Source organism: Macaca fascicularis, chromosome 5 (assembly GCF_037993035.2).
Source record: "Macaca fascicularis isolate 582-1 chromosome 5, T2T-MFA8v1.1".
NCBI lineage: Eukaryota > Metazoa > Chordata > Mammalia > Primates > Cercopithecidae > Macaca > Macaca fascicularis.
In genome coordinates, this window is record NC_088379.1 from 79729808 (window position 1) to 79744907 (window position 15100).

The 15100-nt window shown below is 41.5% G+C and overlaps 1 pseudogene; it reads right to left on the reverse strand.

Moving 5' to 3' along the window:
- Window positions 1–13034: 13034 nt before the first annotated feature.
- On the reverse strand, window positions 13035–13237 carry LOC135971057 (small nucleolar RNA U3; annotated as a pseudogene).
- Between the last annotated feature and the right edge of the window lie 1863 nt (window positions 13238–15100).

The following is a 15100-nucleotide window of genomic DNA, read 5'->3' on the forward strand; positions in this document are numbered from 1 at the left end:
CTGGAAAACATACTCATAGCTGTATTCTCTGGCAGATCCTATTGCTACAGAAGCAAGTTGTAGGGAGAAAATACTTGTGTTTCTCCAAGAATACAGGGCAAAATTGGTATATGTTTGTGTGATAAAAACATTAGAACTTGTATGTTTGAGTTGTTTTATTTGTCTATTTCCTCAGTTATCTGGAGATAATACTAATACATCTGTCTTTGCAGTGGAAAATCTAACTTAGACATAACTGTCCTCTAGAGTTAATCCACCATGTCTCATTCCACTGGATGAATGGTTTTTATACTTTCTTTTCTTTCTTTATTTTTTCTTTCTTTTTTTTTTTTTTTTTGAGATGGCATCTCACTCTCTGTCAACCAGGCTGGAGTGCAGTGGCACAATCTCGGCTCACTGCAACCTCTGCCTCCCAGATTCAAGCAATTCTCCTGCCTCAGCTTTCCAATGAGCTGTGATTACAGGTGCCACCTGTAATGGATACCACGCCTGGATAATTTTTTTGTATTTTTAGTAGAGACGGGGTTTTACCATGTTAGCCAGGCTTGTTTCAAACTCCTGACCTCAAGTGATCCACCCGCCTCAGGCTGCCAAAGTGCTCTGATTACAGGCATGATCCTAGTCCTTTCTAACTTTTGCAAAATCTCTGATTAAAACGTCTTATAACAAACTGGCAATCAAATTTAAAATTGTATTAACTTTTAAGAACTGATTTTTCTTAGCTTCAGGAAGTCCTCTTTTCTTTTTATTTATTTATTTTTTAATTAATTAATTAATTTATTCATTTATTTTGATACAGAGTCTTGCTCTGTTGCACAGGCTCCTGGAGTGCAGTGGCATGATCTCGGCTCACCACAACCTCTGCCTCCCAGGTTCAAGCGATTCTCATGCCTCAGCCTCCCAAGTAGCTGGGATTACAGGTGTGCACCACCATGCCTGGCTAATTTTTTGTAAGCTGTCTTTTCTGAGCTAAGTTAGGTTAAGCACTTTTTGGGTCTTATTACCTAATATGAAGAAGTTGAATGACATTGGAGACTGAGAACTAGTGGTCCATGGACTGAATTAAGGAAAAAGATATATTTTGTCAGGCCTGAGCTGTGCTTTGAAAGATTTTTAAATGATTAGCCAACATGAAATAATGGGAAATTCACATAAGGATCTGAATTTCAGGATTCTTTTAGAAAAGAAAAGACAAATCTGACAACCAGGACTCAAATTCTTGAATAGTGTCAATAGAATAGAGTTGATTTACGGTTCCCCCTGCCCTCCAGATCACAATAGTCCCTACCCGGCTGACTTTACTTGTTAAAATTACGTGCTTGACTCTCATGAAACAAGAAACTGATGACTGGGCTGGAAAGCATAGGGACCTCATGATGTTAAAATTTCAAAGCCCTATCAGAGAAAAGAAACTGATCATGCTTAAGACATCCAATACCAGAAGTGGATCGAACTGAAATCAACTAAAGTGGCAACCCCAAGTTCTGATTAGACTGAAGAAATTACCCCCAACCAAACCCAGCTTCCTGATGGAGGAAAGGGAATCATCTTGGGGCAGGGGCGGCCTAGGGTGCTGGTGGTGAATATTATTTATAAATACTCATATACGCACAGAAGTCTAAAACAAGAAATGCAAAATATGTAAAAAGGGGGGGAAATATGACCCCTAATGAAAAGAAAAAATACTCAATAAAAAGCAGACTCATAGGTAACCCTAGTGTTAGAATTAGCAGACAAAAATTTTCAAATAACTATTACAAATATGTTAAAGAACTTAGATAAAAAGACAAGTAAAACAAGTAAAGAGATAGAGAATCTCAGCTAAAATAAGAAAATGAACGAAAAAATAACAATATCTAAAATGTAGTATTGATTGGATAAGTTTAATAAAAAATCAATACAGCAGAAAAAAGAATAAGTGAACTGCGAGATAGGTCAGTAAAAATTGTTCAAATTTGAAGAGAGAATGAAATAATGAGGAAAACAAAAACAGGGAACAAAGAATCAGAGATGTAAAAGTCAATATTAGGCAACTGAGTTGTCTTTTAGTCTGTTTTATGCTGCTATAACAGAGTACCCATGACTACATAATGTATAAAGAACAGAGATTTATTTCTTACATTTTTGAAGTCTGGGAAGTCCAAGGTTGAAAGGCTTGCATCAGTTGAGGGCCTTCTTGCTGCATTATTTCATGACAGAAGGTGGAGGGGCAAGAGAGTAGTGTATACATGAGAATGACAGAGAGCGAGAGGGCTAAAATTGATTTCCTCACAAACTAACTCTCACTATAATAAACCCACTCCCATGATCATGATATTAGTACATTCGTAAGGGCTCTGCCCTTGTGACTTAATCACTTCTTAAATACTCCGCCTCTCAACATTATTGCATTGAGGATTAAGTTTTCTTTTTTCTTTTTGAGACAGTCTCACTCTGTCACTCAGGCTGGAGCGCAATGGCACAGTCTTGGCTCACTGCAACCTCCGCCTCCCAGTTCAAGTGATTCTCCTGCCTCAGCCTCCTAAGTAGTTGGGGCTACGCATGTGCCACCACACCTAGCTAATTTTTGTATTTTTAGTAGAGACAGGGTTTCACTATGTTGGCCAGTCTAGTCTCAAACTCCTGACCTTGTGATCCATCCACCTTGGCCTCCTAAAGTGCTGGGATTACAGGCATGAGCCACTGTGCCCAGTCAAGGATTAAGTTTTCAACACATTAACTCTGGAGGACACATTGAAGCCATAGATCTAGCATATAGGTAATTGGAATCCAGGAACAGAGGAGAAACTGGGGCAAAAGAAATATTTAAAAAGATAGTGGCCAAGAATTTTCTAAAATTGATGAAAGATATGAACCCATGTATCCAATAATCACAGTGAACACTAAGCTAGATTAAAAAAAAAAAAAAAGCTATACCTAGAGATATTTTAAAAGAAGCCAGGGTAGGGGAAAGGATCTATTTGCTTATGAATAGAAAAATAAGAATGTTGGTTAACTTCTTAAGAGAAAAAAATTGAAGCCAGGAAACGATGGAATGACATCTGGAAAAAACAAACAAACAAACAAAAAAACCTGTCAACCTAGAAATCTATACCTTTAAATGCACCCTTTAAAAATGAAAGCTAAATAAAAACAGAAACAGAAAAAAATTGTCACTTGAAGCCCAGCATTATGAGTAACACTCAAGGAAGTTTTTTTCCAGGAATCTGTGAAGGCCACCAGAATGGGCAAAGATGTGAAAAAACATAAGGTACTCTTTAGAAACTTTCTTTAGAAGACTATTGACCATTTAAAGCAAATAGAATAGCAAAATAATTGATAATGAAAAAATACATGACATTTGCACAATAGCAGAAGGGTAATAAAATTATACTGTAGTAAGTTTATTATATTGTTTATGAAATGATAAAATAAGGAAAAGTTAAGGATACATATTGTAATCTTTAGTAACCACTAAAAAAATACTGAGAGATATTACTAGAAAAACAATAGGTAAGATAAAATAGAATACTGGCTGGGCACAGTGGCTCATGTCTATAATTCCAGCACTTTGGGAGGCTGAGGTAGGCAGATCACTTGAAACAAGGGGTTTGAGACTAGCCTGGGCAACAAAGTGAAACCCCATCTCTTTTATATATGTATGAATACTGAATAACCCTTATATAATGTATAATATAACATATAATACTGATATATTCAGAATAGTGAATAATCCTTAATTTTTACTTCTTTTTAACTTTTTTTTTTTTTTTTTTTGAGATGGAGTCTCACATTGTTGCCCAGGCTGGAGTGCAGTGGAGAGATCTCGGCTCACTGCAAGCTCCACCTCCTGGGTTCACACCATTCTTCTGCCTCAGCCTCCCAAATAGCTGGGACTACAAGCACCTGCCACCAAACCCGGCTAATATATTTTTTTTGTAATTTTTAGTACAGACAGGGTTTCACTGTGTTAGCCAGGATGGTCTCCATCTCCTGACCTCATGATCTGCCTGCCTTGGCCTCCCAAAGTGCTGGGATTACAGGTGTGAGCCACCGCACCTGGCCAACTTTTTTTTTTTTAATAGAGACAGGATCTTGCTGTATTGACCAGGCTGGTCTCAAACTCTTGTCTCAAACAATCCTTCAACCTCAGCCTCCCAAAGTGCTGGGATTACAGACATAAGCAGCCATACCCAGCTGCCACTGCCACTGTCTTCTTCTTCTTCTTCCTCTTCTTCTTCCTCTTCCTATTCTTTCTCCTCTTCCTCCTCTTCCTCCTCCTCCTCTTCTTCTCCTCCTTCTTCTTAACTTAATTTATAAACAAGCAAGAAAGGAATAACAAAGAACAGATAGGGATCATTAAACCAATCATATCTATAACTAATGTAATGTAAATGGAATAACATGACAGTGGAAATTATCAAACTAGATTTTAACAAAAGCAAGACTCAACTATATGCTGTTCACAAGAAATTCTAAGGGCACAGACTGAAAGAAAAAAAGGGAAAATATATACCATGAAAACACTAATAATAAGCAATAATATTACCAAAAAAATTACAGTATACACTAGGTAACCTAGAACTCTCAGCCCCAGGCAAGTGCAATCTAAAGGTACATAGGATCAATTATAGAAACATTCTTAGAGGTGATGAGATTTGAGTCTAGTTTTAAAACAGATGAAGTATAAGTGTATCTATTGGAATAAATTTGGTTATAGTCAAAGAAAACCTAATTTAAACTGGGTTAAATGGTAAAGAACATTTATTGGTTCATGTAACTAAAAAAAACCCAAGGAACATGTCAGGCATGTTTTGATCAGGACTCCAACTCTGTATTTCCCTTTTTTTTCACAGCTCTGCTCTCCTCCACAAGTCAGCTTCCTCCTCAGGCTAACTTACCTCATGGAAACAAAGTGTTTACAACAGGAAGTCTTCTCTCCAAAGGCCCCTTTCTATTATCAAACACTTGCACTTCATTCTGATTGGGGCAATCTGGACCAATTCTGAGGCTAGGGAATTCCTTCCTTCCCTCCTTCCCTACTTCCCTCCGTGCCCTCCCTCCCTCCCTCCTTTCTCTCTCTCTATCTTTCTTTCTTTTTTTCTTTCTTCCTTACTCCTTCCTTCCTTCCTTCCTTCTCTCTCTCTCTTCCTTCCTTCCTTCCTTTCTTTCTTTTCTTTCTTTCTTTTCTTTCTTTCTTTCTTTCTTTCTTTCTTTCTTTCTTTCTTTTTCTTTCTTTCTTTCCTTCCTTCTTTCTTTCTTTTTCTTTCTTTCTTTCTTTCTTTCTCCTTTCCTTTCCTTTCCTTTCCTTTTCTCCTTCCTTCCTTCCTTCCTTCCTTCCTTCCTTCCTTCCTTCCTTCCTTCCTTCCTTCCTTCCTTCCTTCCTTCCTTCCTTCCTTCCTTCCTTCCTTCTTCTTTCTTTCTTTCTTTCTTTCTTTCTTTCTTTCTTTCTTTCTTTCTTTCTTTCTTTCTTTCTTTCTTTCTTTCTTTCTTTCTTTCTTTCTTTCTTTCTTTCTTTCTTTCTTTCTTTCTTTCTTTCTTTCTTTCTTTCTTTCTTTCTTTCTTTTCTTGACAGAGTTTCACTCTTGTTACCCAGGCTGGAATGCAATGGTGTGATCTCGGCTCACCACAACCTCCGCCTCCCAGGTTCAGGCGATTCTTCTGCCTCGGCCTCCCAAAAAGCTGGGATTACAGGCATGCACCACCACGCCCAGAGACGGGGTTTCTCCATGTTGGTCAGGCTGATCTCAAACCCCCACCTCAGATGATCCGCCCACATTGGCCTCCCGAAGTGCTGGGATTACAGGTATGAGCCACCATGCCCGGCTCCTTCCTTCCTTCCTTCCTTCCTTCCTTCCTTCCTTCCTTCCTTCCTTCCTTCCTTCCTTCCTTCCTTCCTCCCTCCCTCCCTCCCTCCCTCCTTCCCTCTCTCCCTCCCTCCCTCCCTCTCTCTCTCTCTCTTTTTCTTTCTTTCTTTCTTTCTTTCTTTCTTTCTTTCTTTCTTTCTTTCTTTCTTTCTTTCTTTCTTTCTTTCTTCCTTCCTTCCTTCCTTCCTTCCTTCCTTCCTTCCTTCCTTCCTTCTTTCCTTCCTTCCTTCCTTCCTTCCTTCCTTCCTTCCTTCCTTCCTTCCTTCCTTCCTTTCTTCTTTTTTTCTTCTCTTAACAGGGTCTCACTCTATCACCCAGGCTAGAGTACAGTGGTACAATCACAGCGCGCTGTAGCCTTGGCCTGCCTGGCTTAAATGATCCTCCCTCCTCAGCCTCCTGAGTAGCTGGGACTACAGGCAGGTGCCACCACATCCAGATAATTTTTAAAATTTTGGTAGAGATTGTCTCACTATGTTGCCCAGTCTGGTCTTGAACTCCTGGGCTCAAGTGTTTCTCCTACCTTGGCCTCCCAAAGTGCTAGGATTGCAGGTATGAGTCACTGTACCCAGCCAGGATAGGGAATTTCTATGGGCTTAGACCTGAGTTACTACTTATCTCTGAACCAATCACTGTGAAATAGCACATTTTCAGTGAAATAGCATAAAATATGAAATAGCATATTTTATGAAGAATGCTTCTTTCTCATGCCTAAAGTTGTCTCAATTAGTGTAACTCTAGCCTCTCTCGGCTCTGGCAAGATGTATCAACCCATCTGATTGATAATTTTGTGAAAATTAACTGAGAATGCTCTACACAGTTCTGTTTTTTCTTTTGGAAAGGCAGAACTGCCGTTCCATTTGGGGAACTTCTCCCAGAGAAGAGGAGTTCTCTTCTGTTAATTCATGTAGCAGGACCTATCAAAGTCCATCATGGCCTATGACTGTGTGCCTAGGTCTGCATTATTTGGAGTTGAGTCTACTTGTTTAACAGATTTGAACCATGTGCTCTAACTGGCCTCTATGGCAATAAAAGTGCTGTTTGGGACCTTCATATTACCCTGGTTTATCTTTCAACTGATTGTTCAGAATCTAGTTAGAAAAGAGATGATATTACTAGGGACCACTATGAAGCCTCCAAAAAATATTGATTGACTTCGACAATCAAAGCATATGCTTACGGCTGGAGGCATAGTCCACACTTGATATGGTTTGGATATTTGTTCTCTCCAAGTCTCATATTGAAATGTGATCCCTAGTGTCGGGGGTGGAGTCTGGTGGGAGGTGTTTGGGTTATAGGGGTGGATCTCTCATGAATGACTTGGTGCCCGCCCTGAGGTAATGAATGAGTTTTCACTCTATTAGTTCACATGAGAGCCGGTTATTTAAGGAAACTGGTACCTCCTCCTCTCTCTCGTTCCATTTCTTGCTATGTGACACACCTGCTCCCCATCAGCCTTCTGCCACAAGTAAAACATCCTAAGGCCTCACCAGAAGCTGAGCAGCTGCTGGTGTTATGCCTGTACAATCTGCAGAACCAGGAGCCAAATACACCTCTTTTCTTTATAAATTACCCAATCTCAGGTATTCTTTTTCAGCAAAGCAAAATTGACTAACACAATACTATTCAAAGTACTTGACTACTACAAATTCCCTAGGCAGGGAGAAGTAGGTTCCCCAAAGGAAAATCTAGGTGCTGTCTGGATAAGGGAAGAGCCTGAATGTAGGGTGAGAGGATACTGATATGGTTTGATTGAAAATCTCTCTGTTTGCTTATGTCAATTGGTCAGGATGACTCAGGGTTCTCCAGAGAGACAGACCCAGTAGGATGTATGGACACAGAGATGTAGAGAAATAGAGATAGAGAGAGAGATTTGTTTATTATAATGAATTGACTCACACAGTTATGGAGGCTGAGAAGTTCAAATCCAGGAGAGCTGACGGTATACATCCAGCCTGAGCCTGAGGTCAAGGGCAGAAAACAACCAATGTCTTGGCCCAAAGACAGACACAGAGAGAGAGAGCATCCTTTCTTACTCAGCCTTTTATTCTATCAGGCCTTCACTGGATTGGAGGAGGCCCACTCATATTGGAGGAGGGTCATTGCTTTACTAACTCTAACAATTCAAATGTTAATCACATCCAGAAACACCCTCACTGACATACCCAGAATCAAGTTGGACCAAATAGCTGAGCACCCCATGGCCCAGTCAAGTTGACACAAAAAATTTACGATCACAGTCAGGAAACATATTCACAGATTTAATGCTAAAAGATTCACTGCCAAATGCTAAAAACACAATTGTTTACATGGTGTCACCTCTCCATGCTCAATCCTTGCCTCTCTTCCCACGCTGGTGCTTCAACCTCACACTGGCCTTTCTTCATTTAATGGAATTGACCTCACTTTTCTCAGCTCTGGGGCCTTTGTAGATACTGGTCTACATGCAAAAACATATTCCTCTGACCCCATTCACACCTAACTCCTACTCATCCTTCAAACCTCGTTTTTAATAAATTAGCTGGGGGTGGTGACACACACCTGGGTTACCAGCTACTTGGGAAGCTGAGGTGGGAGGATCGCTTGAACCCAGGGGGTTGAGGCTACAGTGAGCTATGATCATGCCACTGCACTCCAGCCTGGGTGATGGTATGAGACCCTGTCTCTTAAAAAAATATTAAAATCCTTTTTTCGAGGTACTTTCTCAAGCAGACTCTGCCTTGTTAACCCAGTCTCTTTCCCCATGATGCATTGCCAAACATCATGTACTTCTGGGTGTGAATGTGGAAGGACTTAAAACCACAGAAATTTGTTGTCTCATAGTTCTGGAGCTAGAAGTCAAGGTGTTAGCAGGGCCACACTCTCTCCAAAGGCTCTAGGGAAGAATCATTCCTGAACTCTCCCAGCTTCTGGTGGTTGCCAACAATTCTTGGCATTCCTTGGTATGCCCTCATGCAATTTTTCTTGATAGCACTTTTCTAAGTTTATAATTATATGTTTATTTGACCAATGATTGAATCAGTAATAGCATCTTCATTTACTTTCCAAGTGACACATAAATTAAATTGAGGCATAGTTATTAGAAGTAGAACTGAAGCAGGGTCCAGCCGAAACATTTTCTCTGGGTACAATGACATGAATAAAAACCAAACAACAAACAAAAAAAAGTGTGAAGGCAAGCCTGAAACTGGACTGTAGGAAGCTGGATGACTGAATCTCCACAAAGCCAGACTGATCCCCAAAATGCTCCAGAGGCTCCCCATCACTCATAGGAAATGCTAATTTTCTTACAGTGGCTTCCAGGACCCTAAACAATGTCCTCATCACCACCTGTACTCTTCTGATCTCTCCTTGACAGCCTTCCTTAGCACTTTCTCTGCTGTAGCCATCCTGGCCTCCTTGATGCTCCCAAACACTCCAGGTATGCTCCTGCCTCAAGGCCTTTGACTGGCTCTTTCCTCTGCCCTGAATGATAACTTCTCAGTGGGAGGATGCCCTGACCACCCTAGTTAAACTTGTAACTCAATCCTCAATACTCATTATCCCACTTCCCTGCTTTTTTTTCTTCCCACTTACTTTCCACAAACATAGGGATTTTGGTCTGTTTTGTTTCTGCTGTATTCCTAGATCCTAAAATAGGGCCTGGCACATAGTAGGCCCTCAATAAATATTTGCTGAATTAAAACAGACAGAACAAGCAAATACCCACAAAGACAAAGTAAGGCCAGGAATCAGGAGCCAAATAATCAGTTCAAAATCAGGGAAATCCAGGTGCCAGGGTAAGCAAGGAAGAGGGTAGGACCTGGCATGTTAGAAATGAAGTTTAAAGAGTCTGGGTGTCGTGGCTTACACCTGTAATCCCAACACTTTGGGAGGCTGAGGCAGGCAGATCACCTGAGGCCAGGAGTTCATGGCCAACCTGGTCAACATGGTGAAACCCCATTTCTACTAAAAATACAAAAATTAGCAAGGCATGGTGGCACGTGCCTGTAATCCCAGCTAATTGGGAAGCTGAGGCAGGAGAATCGCTTGAACTTGGTAGGCTGAGATTGCCATGAGCCAAGATTGTGCCACTGCACTCCAGCATGGGCAACATAACAAGACTCTGTCTCAAAAAAAAAAAAAAAAAAAAAAAAGGGAAGTATGAAGAGACAAGACCCAGCTGAGAATTAATCTAGAAAGCACTGCTCTTTGGAGATCAATTATGAGCGCACACTGGATCTCATTATCATGAGCAGACTTCCTTGATGCCACGCTGGATGAAAGGAACATGGGGGACCAGGATGGGTAGATCTGTGCACCAGCCAGAGAATGAAGCACTGAGTCAAGAGGCAGAGAAACAAACCAAGCAGACATCAAGACTGGAAAAGCTCTGTAGATAGAAGTCTGGAAAGATGAATGAACAGAGTGAGTTAGAATGGAGTGAGCAGAGACAGAGAGGTGTACAAGGTAAGCCTGGGGACAGATAGGGTTGAATAACCCTAATGAGCACAGGATTCACCTAACCCTTAAATGATATTCCCCAGTCTTTCACCTCAAGCGCTCTACCTGTTCACTCCAATCTCCCCTGGGCCAAGTCGTTTTTCAGGGTCCTAGTGACATATTGGATGACTGAAATCTCAATGTCCAGCCTGACTGCGATCTCTGCCAGTCTCAGACTCCAGCTTCTGACCTATTATGGCTCACAATCATCTCAAATTCAGCAGTGTTCTCACCTGCTTTATCAAAATAATTTCTCCTTCAACCTCAGCTGACGACATTTCCACTCATTCCCCAAAGCCAACAGGCCAGACATGAGGCATTGGCAGAATCTAGATCACCTGCTTAAGAAGCAGGGATAGGGCGCTATGGAGAAGTGACCCCCTCAGTGGGCCAGTCACTGTGCCTGGTGCTTCTCACAAATGACCTAATTTTGCCCTAACAGCATCCTTGCCGACTGAGAATTATTATCCCCAGTTAACACATGAGAAAACTGGGGCTAGGGAAATTGACCAAGGTCAGTTAGCTTCTAACTGGGGGAGACAGGTGGGTGCTCTTTTTAGCCCAGTGTGCTCTCGTACCAATAAACCCCATGACACCAGCATGAGGACTCATTGCCTTTTTCTTTTTAAATAAGTTATTGAGGTAAAATTCAGATAACATAAATTAATACTTTAAAGTAAACAATTTTGTAGCATTGAGTACATTTGCAATGTTGTACAACCATCACCTCTATGGAGTTCAAGAACATCTTCCTCTCGCCAAAGTGAAATCCCTTACCTGTCAAGCAGTTTCTCCCCTTTCCACCTTTTCCCCGCCCCTGGTAGGACTCACAGCTTTGAAACCAGCCTTTTTCCTACTAGATACTGTACATACCTTCCTGCTAGATCAAAAGTAGATTCTTGTCTGTTTTTGATCTAGCAGGAAGGTATGTAGGGTATCTAATAGGAAAAGCACCTTGGGAGGCTGAGGCAGGAGGATCACTTGAGCTCAGGAGTTCAAGACCAGTCTTGGCAACACAGTGAGAAGCTGTCTCTACCAAAAAAAACAAAAAACAAAAAACCTAAAAATTAGCCAAGTGTGGTGGTGTATACCTATAGTCCCAGCTACTTGGGAGGCTGAGGCAGAAGGGTTGCTTGAGACCAGGAGGTGGAACCTGCAGTGAGCCATGATTGTGCCACTGTACTCCACCCTGGGTGACAGAGAGAGAACTTATCTCAAACAAAGGAACAACCCCCCCCCCGCCCCCCGCACAGATTCTGATAAAAAAGACGCAATGCAAAATAATACTGATGTGAGGGGCAATTACTCATTTATGTTTTGTCATCTCTGTTTAGGAGGCGTGGTGTAAGGACTGACATTTCTGCTCCCTGATACCTACGAGGCAGACCAGATTTCCTGCTCCACTCTGGGTGACTTAAGTGAACGTGGGGGACCAGGATGGGTAGATATGTGCTCACAGCTGTTGTTGCCAAGCCTGATAAAACAGGGGCCCTCACGCTGTTTATTCTTTTGCAGGTGGGTGAGATAGAAGTCTATAAAGGGGAAAGAGAAGAAGCTGATGCTGAAACTTAAGAAAAGAGAGATTTCTCCAAGACTAGAGAAAGAGAAAAAGTTGTGAAGGAGCCTCTGAGCATGATAGAAGCCCACGGTTTGCACGCATGGAACACCAGTAACAGATGGCTGCAGGAAGCCAGAGAGCCAGGCCGAGGACACAGATACCTTGGGAACCACAGCGAGGGTGTCCGTGGGCTGAGCCAGTGGTCAGTGGAGAGGCCCATGGGAACAGTGTCCCTGAGCCTGCCCAGAGAATCCCTGTCCGTTGGACAGGGAGGGCCGGTCTGAGTAGCAAAGTCCTGTAGCAGAACAGACTGCGGCAGTGAAACCCAATGCTTCCAGTTAAGATTGGGCCCCGCCCCATTGGCTGGATAGGACAATAACCCTTCCCAACTTGGATTATTTTTTCTGTATTTATTTCTTTATTTTGAGACTGAGTTTTGCTCTTGTTGCCCAAGCTAGAATGCAATGGCACGATCTCAGCTCACTGCAACCTCCACCTCCTGGGTTCAAGCGATTCTCCTGCCTCAGCCTCCCGAGTAGATGGGATTACAGGCAAGTGCCACCAGGCCCAGCTAATTTTTAGTAGAAATGAGGTTTCACCATGTTAGCCAGACTGGTCTCAAACTCCTGACCTCAGGTGTTCTGCCCTTCTTGGCCTCCCAAATTGCTGGGACTACAGGTGTGAGCCACCGCACCCAGCTTATTTATTTATTTTGAACAGGAACCACTCAAACTATCTTCTCTCCCTCTTACTCTCCCCAAGGAAGAGAATAACAATTATCAATAGAAAATGGCAGGCCGAGCACAGTGGCTCACGCCTGTAATTCCAGCACTTTGGGAGACTGAGGCAGGTGGATCACTTGAGGTTAGAAGTTCAAGACTACCCTGGCTAACACAGCGGTTTTCATTTTAAAAAAAGAAAGAAAGAAAGAAAAAGAAAGTTTATTAAGAAAGTAAAGAATAAAACGATGGCTACTCCATAGACAGAGCAACTGAAACCTTGTTTCTACTAAAACACAAAAATTAGCCAAGCATGGTGGCGCGTGCCTGTAGTCCCAGCTACTCAGGAGGCTAAGGAAAGAGAATCACTTGAACCCGGGAGGCAGAGGTTGCAGTGAGCCAAGATCACGCCACTGCACTCCAGGTTGGGCAACAGAGTGAGACTCTGTCTCAAAAAAATAATAATAATAATTAATAAAATTTTAAAGTAGCAAATGACAGTTGCAGCCAAGTAATTCCAAAAGCCAGCTTCATTCGAGAGAGCCCTGTGCCTCTGCTTATTTCCAGTGATCTACATATTTTGAGAAACTTTTCCAGTAACAAACCATAGAAATTATACCTGAAAGTAGAGTCTTCAACCTGGATTTTTACATGACCCTAACAAAAGGGGGAAATTTCCCAAAACATATCTGAAATGGACTTTCTCACTGCTTTGGCTAGTCAAGATTAAGAATCAGAGATAATTTGATTTAGAACATATAGATAAGGTGACAATTCATACACTCAAGTATGTAGAGCAACTCATATCTACCCCACTGCATTTGGAGGGAAAGCGTTTCCCTGGTATACTTGTGAGTATAAATAGATGGAAGAAGGTGGACTCAAAACAGTAAACTTCTAATTATACAAAGTGAATGTTATATTTTCTGTTTAGTGAAACCACATCCGTGTAGATTATGATGCTATAATCATTACACCTACCTGTTAATTAGCACAATGAAATAGCTCAAATCTCTGAAAAACTTTGCTTCACTCTTTATTATGTCAAAAATTACAACTCAGATTAAATCTTCATGTCTCTAATGAAACCTCAACTCTTTTTGTACATTTCCTTGTTTAAAAATGCTGTTTTAGCCAAATAAATGTTTCAAAAATTCTGTATTCGGGCCAGGCACGGTGGCTCACGCCTGTAATCCCAGCACTTTAAGAGGCCGAGGTAGGTGGATTTCTTGAGGTCAGGAGTTCAAGACCAGCCTGGCTAACATGGCTAACATGGTGAAACCCCGTCTCTACTAAAAATACAAAAAATTAGCTGGATGTGGTGGTGCATGCCTGTAGTCCCAGCTACTCAGGAAACTGAGGCAGGAGAATCACTGGAACCCGAGAGGCGGAGGTTGCAGTGAGCCGAGATTGTACCACTGCACTCCAGCCTGAGCGACAGAGCAAGACTCCCTCTGAAAAAAAGAAAAAAAAAATTCTGTATTCACATACTAGCAATCACTTGTTTACATTGTAAACAGGTAGCAGGCTGAAAATTTTTGACAACTTAATTACAGGTTCACAGCTATGAAGGCAAGCCAAAGGGCTACCTTGCCAGGTCTGTAAAACTGACTCATGTACATTGTATGAGCTGTTTGATCTTTGAGTAATCACAAAAAACAAATCAGGCTGGGTATGGTGACTCACGCCTGTAATCCCAGTGCTTTGGGAGGCCGAGGCAGGCACTTGAGGTCAGGCATTCGAGACCAGCCTGGCCAACATGGTGAAATCCCGTTTCTACAAAAAAAACAAAAGTTAGCTGGGCATGGTGGTGTGTGCCTGTAGTCCCAGCTACCCAGGAAGCAGAGGCAGGAGAACCGCTTGAACTCGGGAAGTGGAGCTTGCAGTGAGCCGAGATCATGTGACTGCACTCCAGCCTGGGAGATAGAGTGAAACTCTGTCTCAAAAAAAAAGAAAGAAAAGACAAATCAGCAAAAGGAGGACTTCATTAAAAGAGAATAAAACTTTGCAAAAAAGGAACCTGTCTTTGGATCTTCAGAAGTGACTAAAATATTTTAATATTTTAGTGCCTATTTTTGCTTGCCTATGAAATATTGACAGATCTTCCCAACTGGGAAAAAAAGAAAACCCAAAATTCATTAAACTCACCATGTCTTACTCGGTTGCATAAAAAGAGGTAGAAAGACAGACTATTATGAGAAAAGAGAAACAATAGAAGCCGTGGAAACTGGAGTTCCAAACATCAATCTTAATTTGACTGAATAGTAAAAAGTATATAAAGTATGGAAATTGATGTTCTGAACATCAATCTTAATTTGATTGAATAGTAAAAACTATATAAAGTATGGAAATTGATGTTCCAAACATCAATCCACATTCCTGAGCAATTTTCAAATTGGTAATCAGCTCTCCACTCCTCCTGTCATGAGTCACTTATACCTTAAAAAGTATATCCTCTGAGAATTCTGAGAGGCATCCAGACCTTCCATTAGACACCT